Source organism: Setaria viridis, chromosome 2 (genome assembly GCF_005286985.2).
Source record: "Setaria viridis chromosome 2, Setaria_viridis_v4.0, whole genome shotgun sequence".
Taxonomy (NCBI): Eukaryota; Viridiplantae; Streptophyta; class Magnoliopsida; order Poales; family Poaceae; genus Setaria; species Setaria viridis.
In genome coordinates this window covers 43,363,218-43,382,415 of record NC_048264.2, presented here as the reverse complement: position 1 = coordinate 43,382,415, position 19,198 = coordinate 43,363,218, and the positions used below count along the sequence as shown (strand labels likewise).

General features: G+C 47.5%; 1 long non-coding RNA gene and 1 pseudogene across 1 annotated transcript; both read right to left on the bottom strand.

Moving 5' to 3' along the window:
• Positions 1–13,007: 13,007 nt before the first annotated feature.
• LOC117845464 (uncharacterized) lies at positions 13,008–14,099 on the bottom strand. Its single transcript, XR_004638069.2, has 2 exons — positions 13,788–14,099; positions 13,008–13,437 (listed from the first exon to the last, which is right to left on the bottom strand). It is a non-coding gene; the product is annotated as an uncharacterized lncRNA (long non-coding RNA).
• A 495-nt stretch (positions 14,100–14,594) lies between these two features.
• Positions 14,595–16,301, bottom strand: LOC117844464 (F-box protein At5g03100-like; annotated as a pseudogene).
• Between the last annotated feature and the right edge of the window lie 2,897 nt (positions 16,302–19,198).

Below are 19,198 nucleotides of genomic sequence, written 5' to 3'. Positions count from 1 at the left end.
CACAAAGATTATATGCTCGCTCAGCTCTTTCCCTCCTACATACTGTCACTACACAGGGACACTCAACAACTCTGCTCACACATCTATATCAAAGCATCCGCAGAGTTAAGCTAATCACCACGATCACCACAAACTCTACTAAGGACATATGAAGCACTCTCATATGTAAATAAAGCATTGCAATGACTTAGACCATGAAGCATTGATAGGCATAATGTACATGTAGCAGTTACATATCAAGGATCCAAACAATCCTAGGGATGAACAGAGGCTTTACCCCGTCATCTTACAGAGATTGACGCAAAAAGAGGTGAAGGAGAATCTGGAGAACGTCATCACCGAAAATGGCGGCGAGTGGGTGTAGGAACACCCTAGGCCGATCAGCCTAGGGCTCCTCAGGCCGATCATCTTGAGGGCTTCCTTGCATCTCCTAACTCCTGCCGGTGTTGGTCGTCGTGGTGATCTGATCTAATCTTTGTTTTTCATCTTGTGGTGGTGGTGGCTAGGTTTAAACTCGTCGGGATCCTCCTCCTTGTTGAAAGTCTTGGGTATTTATAGTTGGCGGCGTCGGTTGGGGTGCCTTCGAAGCCAAGTTTCTGGAAAATAACCTTAGGAACGTCGTGGGCAACTCCTGGTGAAAGGGCGTGACGATCGGAGCTGAAAACGGGCTAGGCCGATCGGCCTAGACCTTTGTAGGCCGATCGGCCTACCTTGTTTTGGCCTCCGATGTTCGAGCACTTCATATGAAAGTTGTATATCTCATCGAGCCATGCAATTTTCCCTGTAAATTCTCTCCAATCGGAGCTCGGATTAGGAATATATGGCCCGTGCAAGTTTCAGCTCCTCCTACAGCCTGCAATTTAATGTTCTTGTTTGGGCCTACCAATATCCAAAGTCCGGGCCCAATTCCAACTTGTAGAAAAATCCTTCAATTATGTCATATTTTCTTTGGTGCAATATGCTCCAAAATACAACACGTATGCAATAATGGGGTTATTTCAAATGCCAAGTGGTGGGTTAGTATAAGAATATGTATGAAAACATCACTTAAATAGCACTAAAAGTGTGTTAATAACGAGTATCAACAATCCCCCATGCTTAAACCTTGCTCGTCCTCGAGTAAGTCAATTCTTGCTAAAAAAACCAGCGTTGCCTTCCAATGTCATCCCTACCCTTAGTTATACATGACAAGATATATTGCTCTCTCTCAAGTGTTTAGCATTGGAGTTCAGGTTGTGACCGGCTTCTTTTTCATTATGGAAGATACGCTAGCAATAAAGAACAAGCCACAATAAAATAAATGCAATGCTCCAAACGTAAATGAACTTCAGACCCTTACCTTGTTACCTTGTTTCATCATGAAGAGTTTTTTAAAAAGATGCATATCCAACATAAGTAGGATTCTCTTGTAAAATTTCATGCAAATACTCATCCCATCAAGTCACTCAAGCCTATACTAGATTATTTTCAACCTGTTCTACTCATTTATGAAAGTGGAAGGCTTATGTGGAGCTTGGTAGGTAAAAACAATCCTAGCAAAATATTATATCTGAAATATTGCCAAATTAAGAGAGAGATCTATTGAATTTACTGAGACATGTCAAAAAGGTCATGGAAAATAAATGTTGGAGAGGGAGAGAGATGGAAACACACACATTTAGATAGGTGGATATGTGCAAGTGGCAAATGGATGATCCCGAGGCACAAATGAAGTTCTCGTTATTGGATTGCACATGGTTGGAAAATGAGAAGAACTGGAAATTTTTAATGAAGCTCAAAGAATTGAGGAGCATTTTATTCTTTTTCTCTTTTATTTATTTATTTATTTATTTTCATTTTCATTCCTTTTTCTTTCTTCTTTCTTTCTTTTTCTTTCCTTCTTTTTCCACATTTTTTTATTTTTGCTCCTCAAAACTTCTCGCAACATAGTAGTTTTCTCAGCGGTAGTCAGAGATAGTGCGATGACTCCTCCCCCATGCTTAGACAATGCTTATCCTCAAGCATGAAAGAGGAAGAAAGATAAATTGCAGAGGTACGTACCAAAATCTTCTAGCTTCACTAAAAAATTATTTTATTCCTATGGAGGGTCATCCACACCAAAATTCAAAGTGTTCAAGGGTGAAAACCACCCATGCCGATTGGCCTGAGGGTGTCCAGGCCGATCGGCCTAGCCCCTTCTTGCCTCTGTTTCCTCCAATTTTTATTCCATGCACTAGTGGACGCCTCCAAATATTATTTTTCTTGAAAAGGTATTGGTATATCTTCTAGATCTTTATGAAAGTATCTTTCCATACTCAATAATAGGTTGTGGTCAAGGAGATAATTACAAAAATGATAATTGGGGTTTAGGTTGGATGCCCAGCGAGGTTTGTGAGATTCCTGATGTGGAAATTCATAATGCATGGACAGAAAGGCTAGCAATAAAAGATTACACAAAGGAATGACCAGCTTCTAAGTCTCAAACCATAGAAATCAATTCTAATCCAACTTATCAGAATATAAGTTTGCAATCTAATGGTTTCACCATGAAAGTGCATGTATGTTTATAGGCTTTGGTAGGGTAGAGAGATTCACGAGTCACACCTCTTTGCATGTATGAAAGTGCATCATGAAAGAGATTAACGAATGTAGACAACATAAGAATTAATATTTTTATAAAAGTAAGACAAGTTATCAGGTCATTAGTAAACTAAATCAGAGAGCAATTGAATGAATGTGGATCTAGAATATAGTCATTTAACCTCCATGTCAGATTTAGTGACTGACAGTCCACCTAGGGGGTACCCAGATGATTGATTTGTAGGCAAAGACGATCGCAAGACCATGAACTTGATGGTAATGCAAGGCACAAGACACAGAAATTTATATAGGTTCAAGCCGCTAGAGTAGAGTAATACCTTACGTCCTATTTGGGGTGTTGTATATTGCGCCCTGCGCTCGAGTGTTGTTTAATGTTGAGGATTTGGTCCTTTGTTGTGGTTCTCTAAGGTCTTCGCCTACCGATCCAGGGACCCCTGCCCTCCTTTATATACTTCAGGGGTGGGATTACTAGTCGGTTACAAGGAGAAGTCCTAGTAGGATTACATGGTATGAGTCCTAATAGGATTACAGAGGAATTCTATAGTAGTCCGTCTTCTTCCTTCCTTGCGGGTACTGGGGATCCTATCATCGACAAGCCCTCGAGTGCTTCATAGTCGAGTGTAGCAGCCTTTGAGTACTTTTCAAATTCTCGCCGAGTAGTTTTGGTCTCTTCGAGCACTTTGTCTGGCTGAATATTCAAAGTTTCTCAAAGCTGCCATGAGGTTATGGTGTGCTCAAGCCCTTGACCATCTTGATTTTGTAATCTTTATCTTTGGAATGTGATATGGAGGACGACGGAAGTTGCACTCCATATGGAGTAGCCCCTAAGCCTTAGGTTGAATCGAAGAATCATGCTGAGAGTCAATAAAATCTTGAATCTTCTGCCTTTGTCTTGAAAAAAAAATTGTTGGGTGTAACTTATCAGCCCCCGAGCCTTGGATGATTAAATAATCAACCCGAGGCTCTTTAGTCTTCACGCAAGTCGTCTTTCGAGCTTATGCGCCATTTGGCGTCCAGCCCCCGAGCTTATGCGCTAGGTGAGCCGTAGGAGCCACGTCGAGTAGTTATTTGACACTTAGCCCCCGAGCTTGGAAGCTATTTGAGCCACTACAGATATTCCGAGTAGTAATTGGCTCCCCGAGCCTGGGAGCTAGTGGAGCCATTTTTGATATGCTGAGCGTCCTGGAGAGTCATCGTCGAAGCTTGACCTGTAAAAAGAGATGCATACATTATGTAGCATATTTATAGAATTTGGAACTACTAAATTTTATTCAGTGATGAATATAATGTAAATGTTGTGTGTCATGCTCTTTTCTCGACCATATTTTTCCCAAGTAGTTAGCTAGTTAAGTTTAGTCTCTCAGTCCCTGTTTAGCCATTGCCACTGCATGTGAGTGTGGCGGAACTGCCCAAATTAACCTGACTAAAATGCATTGAAGTCGCCTGACACGCGATTATGCACTTTAAGCAAGTCAACCTGGTCGACCGTCGGATTTCATCCGATGAACCACATCAACAGAATCGAGAAGCATCGCTCACACGAAGGTGAGTAGCACAGAGATTATAACATTCCATCACATTAACTCAGTCTCACAAATTATTACATCAGAGTTTTTGAAATTCAAACAAGTTGCAAGGTTCGAAAAGTCGGATAAAACAAGCGGAAGCTAAACGTCGATACATGACATCATGACGGAGCCGATCATGACATCAAAAATCCCTTCCCTCGCCGTCCGAGGAGGGATCCCACTCGACTGTCCAGCCCAGAGGGAGCTGAATAGGCCAAGTGGTGCCAGCAACCTAACTATTGACATCACCTGAAAAGATTAAGCCACAACTAGGCTGAGCAACTAATACTCAACAAGACTGACCCGTCGAGTGAATTGCTTTACCAAGACCTAGACATGCAAGGCTTTCTGGCTCTGTGATTTCTTTGCCACAAGCGTCTGCAATCGGTCCTTACTTTCAATATTTTAGCTCAAGTTCTACGTTCTTTAACCAGTCTAGATTAGCAACTTATACTAAACAAGAATGATTTCCAAGCAGTTAAATAACAAGCATCAACTTAATCTCGTAATCATATTTCATTGTTACTCAGTGCAGAATAGCGATCAAGTAGTCCTAAACTGTGAGAGACAGATAAATCGATTCGAATTTATTAACCATACATGGCAAACCTAATCTCACGACATCCGCGCACCACGAAGGGTTGCTTCATTGATCAGCCGTCCCCATCGATCCCTTAGGCACATGTCGGGGCCAACTGCCTTTGGCATGCAATGCTCCATAATCCCGGCCTCTACCGTACTATGGCCGCACTTGCACCCACATGATGCACCATGGGAACGACGTTCCAAGGACAGCTGGGGGTGTATGCCACATCCCAGTTCAATCAGGTACTAGGCTTCCCCATCCCATACTAGGTATGAGATTAGTACTTTCAAACACTTGATCACGAACGCCGACATGTTTCGACCTTAGATCAATTTCCTTTAGACAGACGGGAAAACCACCAAGTATCGAACATAAGCCCGACCCCGTTCGTCGTCCTTATAATTGCAACATAAATAAACATTCAACTCCTATAACTCGCGAGTGACAGGAAATCACTCGACTTTTACCGCGACCTATTTAAGCATTGCAACTACTCGACTTTAGCAACTAGTATTCAAACAAGGCACTAAGTTCATGCATCTAAGGTTTCATTACAACTCCTAGAAACGTAAATGCGCACTCAAAGTATTCAATAATATTGCAAGTATTCAAAGATAGGAATTTATGCTCCGGGGCTTGCCTTCAGAAAAAGTTAGCGGGTCCTCGGGGTCTTGCTCCGGTTCGGGCTCGCCTTCCAAGTGGTGAAGCTCTGCAGCGGGGTCTTCCTCCGGTGCCGGGTGGAGCTCGTAGGTTCCGTCGGCGAGATTTGCTTCTATACGACATGCACATGCAAAAGTTTAGTTGGACTCGCACGTTTATTCAATGACACAAGGCATGGCTTAAAGACAAGGAGTCGCAACAGCCACAAACACTTTGTCGAGGTTTACTTTTTAACTTCAAACGAACGTGGTCGTTTTAAACTTGAGTTCGAGTTGAAGTGCGATTGTGTACATATATAGTTTTCTTGCACTTAGAGTTGCATAAAGAGAGTGAAAGGTCGTGTTTGGGTGGTTTGGGTGCATTAGAATAGTTACTTACTTCTGAATGTTTTTATGTACCTCTTTCAATTTCCACTTCTTTATCGTATTAAAATTTGTGCTTTCCTTTTATTCCTTTAGGTTGATTAATTAACCAAAATGACTTCATATCCAAAGCATAGTTAAAGGCACTGATAAAATTAAGCACCTCACTTAAGCCATCTCTAGGTTAATGTAAAAGTTTGGGGGCCAAAGGATGACTTAAAAAGAAGTTACATGCATTTTATTATTAAAGGTAAAATGAGCTTAACTTTTTCTATCTTCAAAGTTACTGTACAACAGAGGTTGAAACTTAACCAGTGTGTTAATTGTATGTTACAGGAGCTTTGGTGAATTTTTCATAATTTTTGGAGAAGGTTAACTATTTACTCTATTTCCTTTTTTAATTAAACATGCTTAGCAAGGAAGGTGTTTTTGTTTCTGATTTTCACAACAATTTATATTTTTCCTACAAACTTCACAACAAAACAAAATTAACCCAACTAGTTTCACATTTTTCTGAGCTCTGGATCAAAACTTATGTAAAAAGGAAGATTTATACTTAGATTCCCAATTTGAAGTCAAAACACTGACTTAAAGTGCTACACCAGAGCCCTAACCATTTTTCTGAGCTTCTACACATAGAAACAAGCATCACAGAGTTGGTTTCACATTTTTCCCACTTTTCTTCTATTTATTAGGATTTAAAAGGCCTACAACATGATTAAAAGTATAGGATATTATTTACAACAGTAACATGAGCAAACTTAATTTTCTTAGGAACTAGGAAGAGGAAGGATCCTAACAAAAGTGGTTTGGCATTTTTATGATTTTCCTACGATTTACTGAGCATTTACAAAGTTCAACCATATTTCTGCCTATTATTTAAAAGAAAAGCCGTCGTAAACTTGCAAGCTAGACTCTGGGTTTATGGTTTAACTACGCTGGGTCCCTGAGTTTTGCGCCCAGTCCCCTGGAAAGAACGGGGAAGATGCGATGTAGTCCCTGGGGCGCGCGCGGCGGCGGCGAGGAAATCCCCGGCGGTTCGCCGGCGAGGATGGGGCGACAAGTGGCTGGAGGGTGCGGGGGCTCACCTGAGCTCGGTTTGGCGTGGTTGGGGTGACGGAGATGGCCGGCGGGGATCAAAACACGGCGGCGGCGACAGAGCTTGGCTGGCAGCGGTACAGGCGGCGTTCCGGCGCACCAGCGGCGTCGGGGAGGCCACGGGCTGCTCGGAGACGTGCGCGGAGGGGTGGCGAAGCGGGCGACTTCGAGTACGGGGTGGCGCGGAGGGGTGAGCTCCATGGAAGCTTAGCGGCGGCGCAGAGGAGGAAGCGGTGGCGCGATTGTGGGCGGTGGCAAAGGGTGGCGTTGCCGGTGAGGGGGACCCTTTTATAGGGCAGCGGTGGAGCGGAGGGTCGAGGCGGGACTCCGGTGGAGGAAGGATAACGCCGGGAACGGCGGGTGCACGGGCGAGGCGTCCATTGGCCAGCGGCGCCATTGGGCAGAGGAGGCGGAGCTCCGGGTGGTCTTCGGCGGTGATTGGCCTTGGGCGATATGTGTCTGAGGCTTCCGGTCTGTCGGGCGGGCGAAGCGGAGGGCTACCGTGGGGGTTGGACGAGCGGGCGGAGGCACAAGACGTCGTCGGCATGGCGGCTTCTCCGGCGGACGGGCGGAGCGCGGTTGGCGGAGCAGAGCCGCGGCAGGGGGAAAAGGACACGCGCGCGGCCTGCGGTTGGCCACCCCGGCGTTCACCCCGTCCTGTCGCAGGCGCGGGTTGGGCGCCGTGGCCCTCGCCTTGTCACTGTCTCGCCGGTGATAGGGCGCCGGCAAGCTGCCGGTGGCCGACGGCCATGCGGCCCGTGGCGCGCGGGCGAACGTGCTCTGGCGCGCGGGCGTCGAGGCCCCCTTCGGGCAGCAAGCCCGACCAGCTTTGGGAGATCCTATCTAAGGATTTTGCAACACAACTTCCCAAACTCTTTTAACAAACTTGTTCAACTCTGGACGTAGTTCAAACTTGGTTTAAGGCAGTGGTTTAGATTGTGAAAGGATTTGGAGATATCTCGTGCCAAAGTTTGCCAAAAATCTGGAAATCCAGACTTAGCCAATTTTGGCCGGAGAGGTGGAATTTCAGGAACTTAGCTATGTTTGAGTCGATTTTAGGGCAGCTTCCAAGTTGAATTAGACTGAAGTCTTATTCGAGGAGTTGCTCTCCAAACTGAGGAATTCAACTTCTCTTTAGGGTATTTCTTAAGTTTAGTTCAAAAATTTGGAGGAACGTCCTCGCCAAGAGGTGCACTCTGAGCAGTTTTTCAGACTTAGCGTTGTGGGGCTCAGGGGCTGAGTTGACTGTTTTACCTCACATTGACCAAGATTTTGAACAGGTTCTGGCTCGATTTGGACCTGGTTCATTGTAACAAAGTTGGAACACACTCGAGGGACTACAACTTTTATTAAGAGTCTGACTTGAATTTAGATATGAAATCGTGCGATAACAGCTTGCAAGTTTGGAGGAAAACATGAATTCCAAGACTTAGGAGGTTTATAGGGTTCTTTAGTAATCCGGTTTTGATTGCTGTTTTTGACTTTCTCCCACACCGAATTAGTCAAAGTGCCTTTAACAAAAGTTGTTTGAAATTAAAAGTTTTACGACTCTTATTTGGGCAGAATTTTAAGTTTGCATATAAAATTCCAAGTTTTATTTCCAACTTCAAATAGAGCTTCTTAGGGTTAAAATGGTCATTTCACTTCTTTAACTTAGTGATTAACAACTGGTTTATATTTAAAGCACTTAATTTAGGTAGAGTTGTTACAGTGAGATCTTTGTCTCATGTACGCGTACTAGCATTGCTACTACGGAGATCTTTGTTTCGCGTTCTAGCATTTAGGCATGATAGAGGATCCGAGGCTTTCACGAATTGAGGTATGTTCTGCTCAAGTAGATTAACAACCACTAAAAGAAGACATTTAAAATAAGTAGTCGGCATTGCGACAAAAAGAATGCACGATTGTGCATAAAGTAGTCATTGAGACTTCTCTGCCTTTTGACGAGGAAAGCGCGTGTTTGCCGCGCATAGGATTTATACCTCACTAGGGTGTAGCTGTTGTGAGCCTCCAACACTCGATGCACCAAACTTCGTGGCAAAGCCTCCTAATTTGGTGTACCAAGCCTGTGGTGGAGCTTTTGGAACTCAGTGCACCAAACTTGTGGCGATAGCCTCCGTAATTTGGTGTACTAAGCCTATGGCTATCGGTCAACATGCCCCAAGAGTAATCGGCGAAGTGTAGCTCTGGAGGGTAATTTCCGTCGAGTGACGTACACAGATAGGTAGTCAGCGTATTGACCAACTATGTTGAAAACAAGTCAGAGAAAAAAATAATTATTAAAAAAGTGACTTAGTTTGATTCATGGACGATTGTTGATGAAGCCACGATGGTTGTTGATGAAGCCGACTAGTCGGAGTTGATTCCGACTAGTTGTCGACAGTATGAGGCTCGCCCTCGACTAGTTTTCTAGTCGAGATGAGTAGTTGAAGTAGTTGTTAGCGAGCCGGCGTAGACGTCTTCCTCTTTCAGAAGTAGTTGATCGCATCGTCAATGATTTGTTGGTGTTACCACGCAAGCTGAAGTCCTTCTGGTAGCTTTTGTGGCGTGCGCATAGCTGAATACACCATTGATATCTAGCACCAGAGGAAACAACGGCAATTGTTTCTTTATTTTGATGCTTGGTGTGCTTTTCCGTCTCCGATCAACAAAGCCGGTTTCCGTTTCGGACTCGACTAAGAAAATCGATTCCCTGTAGGGTTCCGTCTTGACGCCGTCCAATTCTATTCCATCTTGATCTTGATGCTTGGAGACGATCAGCGGCAGGTGAATTGCTCCACTCCGCACTCTATTTTGAATTCCAATTCGGCAAGAACATATGCTAGCTCGGAATTAGCCTGTTTGGCGACCTCGCCTTGGATTCCGACATAGTTGCACACCGAGTCGTCGATTGGATGGGAGAACAATGTTCTTGTATTGTAGAGTAGATTGATCTTGATGAGGTCCTTCAAGCTCGCCCGATAATCTAAACGATCACCTCTACTTGGCGCGCCAGATGTCGGTGTTTTATACCCGGCAACCTACCGAGAGGTATCCCGATGTAGTAGATTGGTTGGTTCGCCGGACCTAAAACTTAAAGGTAAAAGCGAGGACACAAGATACGGATTTATGCGGCTACGCCGAGGACAGTGCCCTATGGTCATGTACTCATGCGTCACAAAACCAGAGGCGCACAGCTGACAGCTTAGCACCTTAACCACTCCTCCATTCCTTAACTTGGTTCCAGCAGAATATTCGGCAGCCATGTTCAATCTGAGACCAATTTCGATCCTACTTACAGGATGACCGACTGGAGATTTCTGGCCATCTTACAGGCACTTCAATGCAGCAGAGGAAAATATAATCTGGTGTACCACAACACGTCCAACAACACTATCACACTCCCTAACTCAACTAGAGCGAACCAAGGCTACAGTTATGATGTACACAGGATGGAACATTTGGAAGGAGCGCAACAGACGGATTTTTGAAGGAGTCAATGAGCAACCGCAAAGGGTGGCAGGCCTCATCAAGGAAGAGATGGCTTTGAGAGCCTGAGCGTGTGGAAGGGCAGAGTTGTTTGGTCCACATGATTAGACTTTTTTTTGTATTTCTGTGTTCGAATTCTAGTAGTTTTTATGTAATCACAATTCACAACCTGGGCGTGTGGTAGGGCAGAGTTGTTTGGTCCACATGATTAGACTTTCTTTTGTATTTTTGTGTTCGAGTTCTAGTAGTTTTTATGTAATCACAATTCACAACTATGTAATCCATGATTTTGCTTCCTCTTCTTAAATGATATGGTAGTGCTCCTGCTAATTATTAAAAAAAACACCACCAGGGCTCCACCCGCGTGAACGACAACGGCTGAGTGGCCGGTCCGATGCCATCCGCGCGCCCGTGTTCCCCGTACTGCCGCGGTTGTGCCGATGGTGTTCGCGGCCACGCGGGGACCAGATTGTGTCCCACGGCAGCCGATTGGGTGACTTCTTGTCCTTGTAGCAGGGGCACTCGTCCTTGCTGGCGTAGGGCCCCGACGGCACGCAGCCCTGGCAGTCGGTGCAGCACATCATGCACAGCCCCATGCACCGCCCGGCCTTTTTCAGTGAGCACGGGCTCCGGCACTTGGCGTCGCACACCTCGTTCGGGACCAGGGCGCTCCCTGCAGGCAATGCAAAGCGCGCGCGGGGGTTATGAATACACCGATGCCAATCTATCTTGCCCTGCAACCTTGCTCGGTGACCGGCTGGGTCGGGTCTTGGGTGTCTTACCTGCAGCCACGGCGGCAATGTCCTGGAAGGAGGCAGCCGCGACCAGGGTGAGGAGCAGGAGAGCCACAGGGATCCCCTTCATCTTCTCTTGTCTTGCTCGTCGAGATCTCGCTGCAACACTACACTGGTAGACTAGCTAGCGAGTGGATTGAAGTGGCGAGGAGGATGCACCCGCGGATGGATCCGATATATTACCCGCGGCCCGTGGGGTTTCAGTTAGGGCTATAAATGAGTTGAGCTTGAGCGAGCCTGCAACCTCAAGCTCGAGCTCGGTTTAGTATCGAGCTGATCTCGAGCGAGCCTGAGATGCTGACCGAGGCTCTAGTGAGGCTCGAGCTCGGCTCGACTGAAGCTCGGGCTCAGCTTGACAAAGCTCGAGAAGGCTCGATCCGAGCTGGCTGAAGCAAAATCAAAACTGATGCAAGCTCTGGTGGCTACGTGGTGGCTTAGTGGGGTCAGGCGGGCATGGAATTAATGCAAGATGGCAGGTTGAATAGGCATAGGTCACGTGGGGTGGTAATTCTTGGGCATGCTTTTTATATGGGCCGACATGATTTACGGGGTGTTTGGATATCCCATGTTAAAGTTTAGCACCTGTTACATCGGATGTTTGGATGCTAATTAGGGGGTATTTGGATACGAGGTGCTAAACTTTAGGAAGTTACATCGGATGTTCGGACGCTAATTAGGAGGACTAAACATGAGCTAATTATAAAACTAACTGCAAAACTCCTATACTAATTCGCGAGATGAATCTATTAAGCCTAATTAATCCATCATTAACAAATGGTTACTGTAGCACCACATTGTCAAATCATGGACTAATTAGGCTTAATAGATTCATCTCGCGAATTAGACTCCATCTGTGCAATTAGTTTTGTAATTAGACTATATTTAATACTCCTAATTAGTATCCAAACATCCGACCAAACACCCCCTTAGGAGTATTAAATATAGACTAATTACAAAACTAATTGCACAGATGGAGTCTAATTCGCGAGATGAATCTATGAAGCCTAATTAGTCATGATTTGATAATGTGGTGCTACAGTAACCATTTTGCTAATGATGGATTAATTAGGCTTAATAGATTCATCTCGCGAATTAGTACAAGGTTCTGCAATTAGTTTTATAATAACCTCATATTTAGTCCTCCTAATTAGCATCCGAATATCCAATGTGACACTTAGCACCTAGTATCCAAACATCCTGACGTTCACCGGCTGTTGGCTTTACAAGCTCGTCGAAGGCTCGAGCTCAGCGTGAAAATTAGTCGAGCCGAGCTCGAATCGAGCTCTAAGCGAGCCGAGTTCGAGTAGCTCGCGAGCTTCGAGCTTTTTTTTACAGCCCCTAGTTTCGATGCACCGCCACCAGCCTCCAGGCCCTTTCGGCGTCGTCTTAAAGTACTGTAGCTACGCAGGAATCTTTGAGGGTCTGGACGGCCATGAACGCCAAAACGCACGCTGCGCCTGTGGGCCTACCTCATGTGCCGCACTACCTTTTCTTCCTAGGTCCCGTGCATGTCCTCTACGGACATTTTTTTGATGTGCAGAAGCAAAGAGGTGTGACTTGTGAGTGACAGGGGCGGCGGGTTGTGGACGTTTGTGCCTAGGAGATGAACGGAAATTGCACTACTCTCACCACACGTGAAAGCTACAGTAGATGGGTAGAGCACTTTGCAAGAAGCCCTTAGATAGAAGATGTCACAATAGGCTTCAGCCCACCGAGCAGGCCTGTTGGGCCCGCAAAATGGACACAAAGCGATCAGCGTGGCCCATGGATCTTCTGATTTGTCAACCAGCGGAAACAAGAAATTGTGGTATGAGCACTTGTGAACGCAGGAAGTGACGAAGCCAGCTGACCAACTCAAACCAAATTGTTCACCAAAAGAGACAAGGCCAAGTTGTTTCCAGGATCCAAACCAAAAGACATATTTTTTTTCTCCAAGTTCTAATAGTAGCAGCATTAGACCAGATGGTCACCCTCGATGACTCGATCCACGGAGATATTACAACGCTAGGCAAAAGATAGTTCACCACGGCCATCGCGAAAGGCCACTTCTGCTATCACTAGTATTACCTACTCAACTTCCAACTTGAAGACAATCTCTAAAACAGAAACAGATTACGGCAGATAACACTCGAGCCATGACGCATCGATGCTTGTAAACTCTTGAATTCCTCAGCTCGACGCGATGTCCTCCTCCTCAAGCCAAGTAGACAAAAGGAAGCTATCAAGATTCAAGACGATTTGGGTGTGCGAAGAAAAACCGACAACTTCAACTTCCTCCCTTCTCCATTCCGCTCCAGCGGCAGCAACATCATATTTCTCTCCTGAAACAAGATCGTTTTTATAAGACAAGATCATAACAAGGGCCTGTTTGGATACTAATGGATTGAAGTCGAATGGAAGGAATTGGAGGGGAAATTAGTTCATTTTAGATCCAATCCCCTTCATTCAACTCCAATACTCTTGTACCAAGGGGGAAGAATCAGGCCTGGATGGCAGAACAGCAGAAAGAGACTTGTTCGGGAAATTGAAAAAAAAAACCCAAGAAACACGAACCGGAAGATAGGCTGAACGTTTCAGGCACTAGAAATCTCAGAAAATGAATACGAAACAAGAAACATCACATGAGCCAGGCAAGAACATCTACAACTACAAGCAAGCAATCATACTGTACCATCCATCTCGCTCTCGATCGAGTCTGCCCCAGAACCGCGCGCTTGCTCTACTGCTCCCGGGCCCAGACTACTGGTGTGCTAGAAGCTCTGAAGAAGAGATGGATGACAAGAGCGAGGAACAGCCTAGTTAATAGCAGGTTGTGGTCATGGTACAGATGGAGTTGGTCGTAGCCCGGTCAATGCTCTGTTGGCGATGGGTGCTTTTTCTTCAGACACGTGGCGTAAGCTGTAGCAATTTTCCGTTGTGAGCTCTTCCTCGCAATGGCTCTCTTGCGAGCTGTGCCTCTGTCTAAAGGGAAAAGGGAAGTACCCTTTCAGAAAACAAAAGGAAAAGGAGAGTATCATTCAAAAAAAAGGGAAAGAGTGCATTGCAGCCTGCAGGGCTGCTGCCACAGTACCAGCTTGCCAGCTGATCCATAACAGAGTAGCAGTCTTTTTCTTTGATGGAGGAAGCATTGTTAATAATAATATTCCAACAAGATGATACACTCTACACACATCTACTGCAAAGGAAGAAGAAGGAACTCTACGAACCTAGCAGGATCATCTAAATTCAACAGAGTAGCATGCCACAAAACCAAGAAGTATGAAATTTTGCAAGAACAAGAGGTGAAACATGCCAAATAACAAGAGATTAGACACAGTAAAACAGGACGGGAGGCCATGTCCTCCTTTCACAAATGGTGCAATTACAATAACTTACGATATCAACCTAACTTATAGTGACAATATAAAGTACATTCAGCATACTTATCCAATTACACTAAAAGGATCACACATGGCGCCATCGCAATAACTGATGCCATCTACCACCCTCCAGATATTATCAGCATCTTACGGGCTGCAATTTGATCTGTAGTACCATCATCAACGGGAATGACAACGTGTACAAGGCTCCAGAACAGTCAGCTTAGATGTAGGCGCAACTCTGTGTTCAATATACATTCTTATGGCCACGACCGCTCTAGACGCTTCCTTGAGCTCATCATTGCTAATGGGCCAGCAAGTTTTATTAGCTTCCCCAGAGCACCTCCAAGGATCACGAAGAGTGTCCAATGTAAGACACTCAAGTGAGACTGCGTTCTTGACAATGCAACATGTTAGCTCAACCAAGCTCTTTGCAGAGCTAAACCCTATGATCTCCACAATCTTGAGGCAGTTGTGTTGTTGTTCAGGCAGCTCCCCCAAATGTGAGGAAGCTCCAAAAACTGATTCATGCTTCACATCTTCATGAGGCACCTGATGATGAAAAGTAAATTAGATCATGGACCTAACAAAGTGACCAGATACCTTCGAAGGATAGGACGAACAGTGCCTTACATCCAAGAAAAAAGTCTCCAAGGAAGGAGACGCATCAAAGAAATAAATCAGAGAAAAATAATTATATGGTGGGGAAAATGTCCTTTCCGAAATCAGAATGGTTAGATGCTTGAGGTAGAGGAATTTGGTAATTGGTTCATTAACCACCTGCACAATAAATATGTCATGTTTGGAAAGATCACACACAGGGTATGACTATGTATTGCTGCAGTAAAGTCCTAAGAGAATACCTCAATACCTGAACCAATTAAAAGAGTCTCAAGATTTGGCATAATGGACGGAAGCTCAGCACAAGCATAACACACCGCATCTGACTGGTGCATGTCCAATTCCTTCATTTTCAACAGTTGTCCAAATAAAAGTTTTATATTATCTCCGGAAAAGTCAATAATTGAGATATTTGGAGCTTTGCACTCTACTGTCTGCAACCTATAGCAATCAAGAACAGTCAGGCGGTTGAGCTGCTGCAGCACACAAGGTATCTTCAGAAAAATGATCTCCTTGCAACTATAGAGCTCCAACTGCTCCAAAGCAAGGGAGTTGGAAAGAAGGCACTCTAATTCATCACCCGTAATACGAACCGAACTCAGATTCAGGCCTGTAAGTCTTCTCAAGGGACCAAGTTCAGATGTGGGACGAAAAACACAAGTGTCAAGTTGAAGATCCCGAATTGAGTTTCTAACACCATCAGAAAAAAGCTAGCATGGGAAGTTGTACTTTTTATATAGGTAAAGGTTGAGCTTTTCAAGCCCTGGTCTAACAGCAACCTGGAGCCAACTGTCAATATAAGGAAAGGTACTGTCTTCATTTCCTAAATTAAGCTCCAATGTCTTCAAGCCAATGCCCGAGTGGTTTCTCAGAATCCTGTCGATATTCCACTTGAGCAGTGCCCAAATCAAGGTGAGGTTGGGATGACATCTCCAGGAACGTAGAAAGGCATGAGAAAGGCAAGCATCACGAGCAGCATCACGCATGGGCATTAGGGAATGTACATGACACCAGATGTCCTTCAAAGCAGTATGGATTGCGTATAATGCGTGGGATATATTGCTTGAGTCCCTTGGGCTGATTATATAGGAGTACATGGCTTGGAGGGCAAATAGCCTCTCCTAAAGATAAGGAAGGTTATCCTGGTATTACAAGCAATCCTAAACTAACCATATCCGGAGAGTCCCCCGCAGTCACAACCGGAGTGCGCAGACGATGAGACTAGAGAATAAGCCGAAGAGATGATATCCCCCGCAGTCGCAACCATTGATGCGTAAAAAATCACAGATGTTGTGACTGGAATGGGAGCCGAAGAGGCTTGTCAAGCAGATGGTAGCCCCTTAGTACCGAAGCAGCCGAGGTCAAGGTGGACGTGATCAAAGCCGTGGAGGAGGGCGCGGGTCTGAAGCGTCAGCGAAGGCGTCCGAATACACAAAAGCAGCAACTTCTTATCAACAGGGTCAGCAAGATGATGAGTCGAGCGCGATGGTAGATGGTGCAGCTAAAGAGCGCAATTGCATCTTCCTTCAGCAGCGTCGGCGGCGGTATCCGCGAGCGTGCGGCAATAGGTGCGGACTCGGACCGAGAGCCAGCGTGACGAGCACCAGCAGCATGGGTGGTGCCACCGCCTGAAAAGGCAGCGTCGCCGACAAGGATGGCTTGATCACGAGCGTTGCCACAGGAGCCTGAAGGGCGCAACAACAACCTTGTCTTCAGGAGTGTCAACAATGAAGCGACGATAGGACGGCAGGGCGACGCAACCCGATCTCTGATCGGGAAAAAGAAAAACAACAGCAGCAGGAAGAGATCCACGGAGAACCAGTCTGACCGGCAAAGGCTGGCGGAGGACCGGTCGAACCAGCATCTTCGATCGCTGCCGACGGAGCGGTCGAGAGCGGTCGGGGCAGTAGGTCAGCCCACAACACGGGAATTTGGCCCGGTCCAGGCACGGCCCGGCATGGTGGTCGTCGTGCCCGTGCTGGCCCGGCCCATGCCACACAGGCCGTGCCTCAGCCGCTGCCTCAGCCACATGCTGGCCCGTAACGTTTATGTGGGTAGCCCGACCTGTTAGGGCTCGCTCAGCCCGCATATAAAAACTCCCCACCCCAAACCCTACCTTCCTGTCCTCATTCCGCCGCCGCCTTCCCCACTGCTTCTTCCTTGCGTCCGTCACCACCTCCCCCGCGCCCTCTGCTGCCTCCCCCGCCTCCTCGCCCGCCGCTTCTTCCTCGCGCCCGCCGCCGCCTCCCCTGCGTCCTCCACGGCCTCTCCCGCCGCCTCTTCCTCGCGCCTGCTGCCGCCTCCCCCGCGCCCTCCACGGCCTCCCCCGCTGCCTCTTCCTTGCACCTGCCACCACCTCCCCTGCGCCCTCCGCCGCCTCTCCCACCGGAGCCCTGAGCTCTGCGCGGGCCTTCTCAGCCGGGGCCCTGAGCTACGGCCGCGCTGCTCGCCAGCCGGTCGAGGAAGAGGTCGCCGGCCTTCTCCGCCTGGGCCCCGAGCTCTGCGTCGGCCTTCTCCACTAGGGCTTTGAGCTCCGCACTAGCCTTCTCCGCTAAAGCCCCGAGCACCACGCTGTGCCTAGCGGCTGTGCCTCGGCCTCCGCGCATCATGCCGCGCTGGAGTGCCCACGGCCCAGCCTCCATGCGCCTGCCCGTCCGGAAATGAGAGAAGGAGATAAGGAAGAGAGAAGAGAGGGGGAGAGAAGAGAGAGGAGGAGATAAAGTTGCTGCAGCATTCATGGAGGCGGGCCAGCACGAGCATGGCGAGGCCGTTAAGGCCCGCCGAGCCAGCGTGCCGGCACGGCCCGCCTAAGCAGGCTGCGGGCTATGCCTGGGTCCCTCCTTCGGCACGTGGGTCGGCACGGTCAGGCACGATTACTGTGCGGACCTAAACGTGCTGGGACAAATCGTGCCGGTGGTAGGCTGGGCTGGCCTGCCTGTTTGGCCATCTATAGTCAGAGCTACTCCAGGAGTCTAAAAAAAATCTCCCCCAAAACTATCTATTGGGGACTCTACTAAAAATTTATTCTCCTAAAACCATGTCATACCATAGCATATCCCCAATAATAAACTCCCCAATACTTCAAAATTGACCACGTCAACACGTGGACCCTCCCGCCCAATGGCTGGCATCCCGCCGCCGCCGCTCGATGTCGATGACGATGATGGGTACCTCTACAGCAGGGCGGCGATGGCGTCGAGCTCCGCCTCAAAGTTCTCGGTGGTGACGGACGTGACCATGAGGAAACCGGCGATGAACCAACGGCTGGCGATCGATGTGGTGCGGGTGTTCACCCTGGGCGAGTCGGAGTGGCGAGAGGTGCCGCTGCCATTGCTCACCCCGGACACGAGCTACCACGACTCCGACGACGTCGTCGCCGTCGACAGCTCGACATACTAGCTCACCGCGCGCGCCGACTGCGTGATGGCGCTGGACCTAGAGGATGAGCACGTCGCGTCCTTCAAAGCATCGCGCGTCGTGCCTGCGGATTCTACAGGTGGCGGAGAAGGCCACGTGCCAGCTGACAAACGTCCACGGGCGGCTAGGCGTCCTGGTCACGCGCCACCAGCCGATGGTGATGACAACGGTGGATGTGTGGCTGTTGGAGGGTGGAGGATGACGCCTGCAGCCACGGTGGAGCCTCCTGGAGCAAGGCAGCGTGGGTCAGGGTCGAAGGATCGCATCGCCACACTTCACGCACGGCGAGTATGTTCTGAGCAAACGAGAGGACGAGAAGTGGGCAGTTCGTGCGAGATGGTTGTATTGGCGCAAGGTGGGCGACTTGACGAACGACGGCGGCAAGAACGGGGAGCTGTGGCCATTGGAGGGGGCGGAGCTCATCGTGCACACAGAATTCAATGATGGTGGAGTCATGACTTTTCCATACGCAGAGATGGCGGCGACGACCAACGGCCGGCGAGGGGATTCGTCTTGCCCGTCAGCGCCCAAGGGAGGTGAGCAATGGCGATGTGTTGCGAGGGGAAAGGGAGGATTTTTGTTCAGTGCACTAGAATCGGGGGGCGATTGAGGAAGGACCAGACCCCTGCATATATGCGGGGCGACTGAGGTATTTTTAGCGTCTGCGTATTTCTACGGGAAGGAT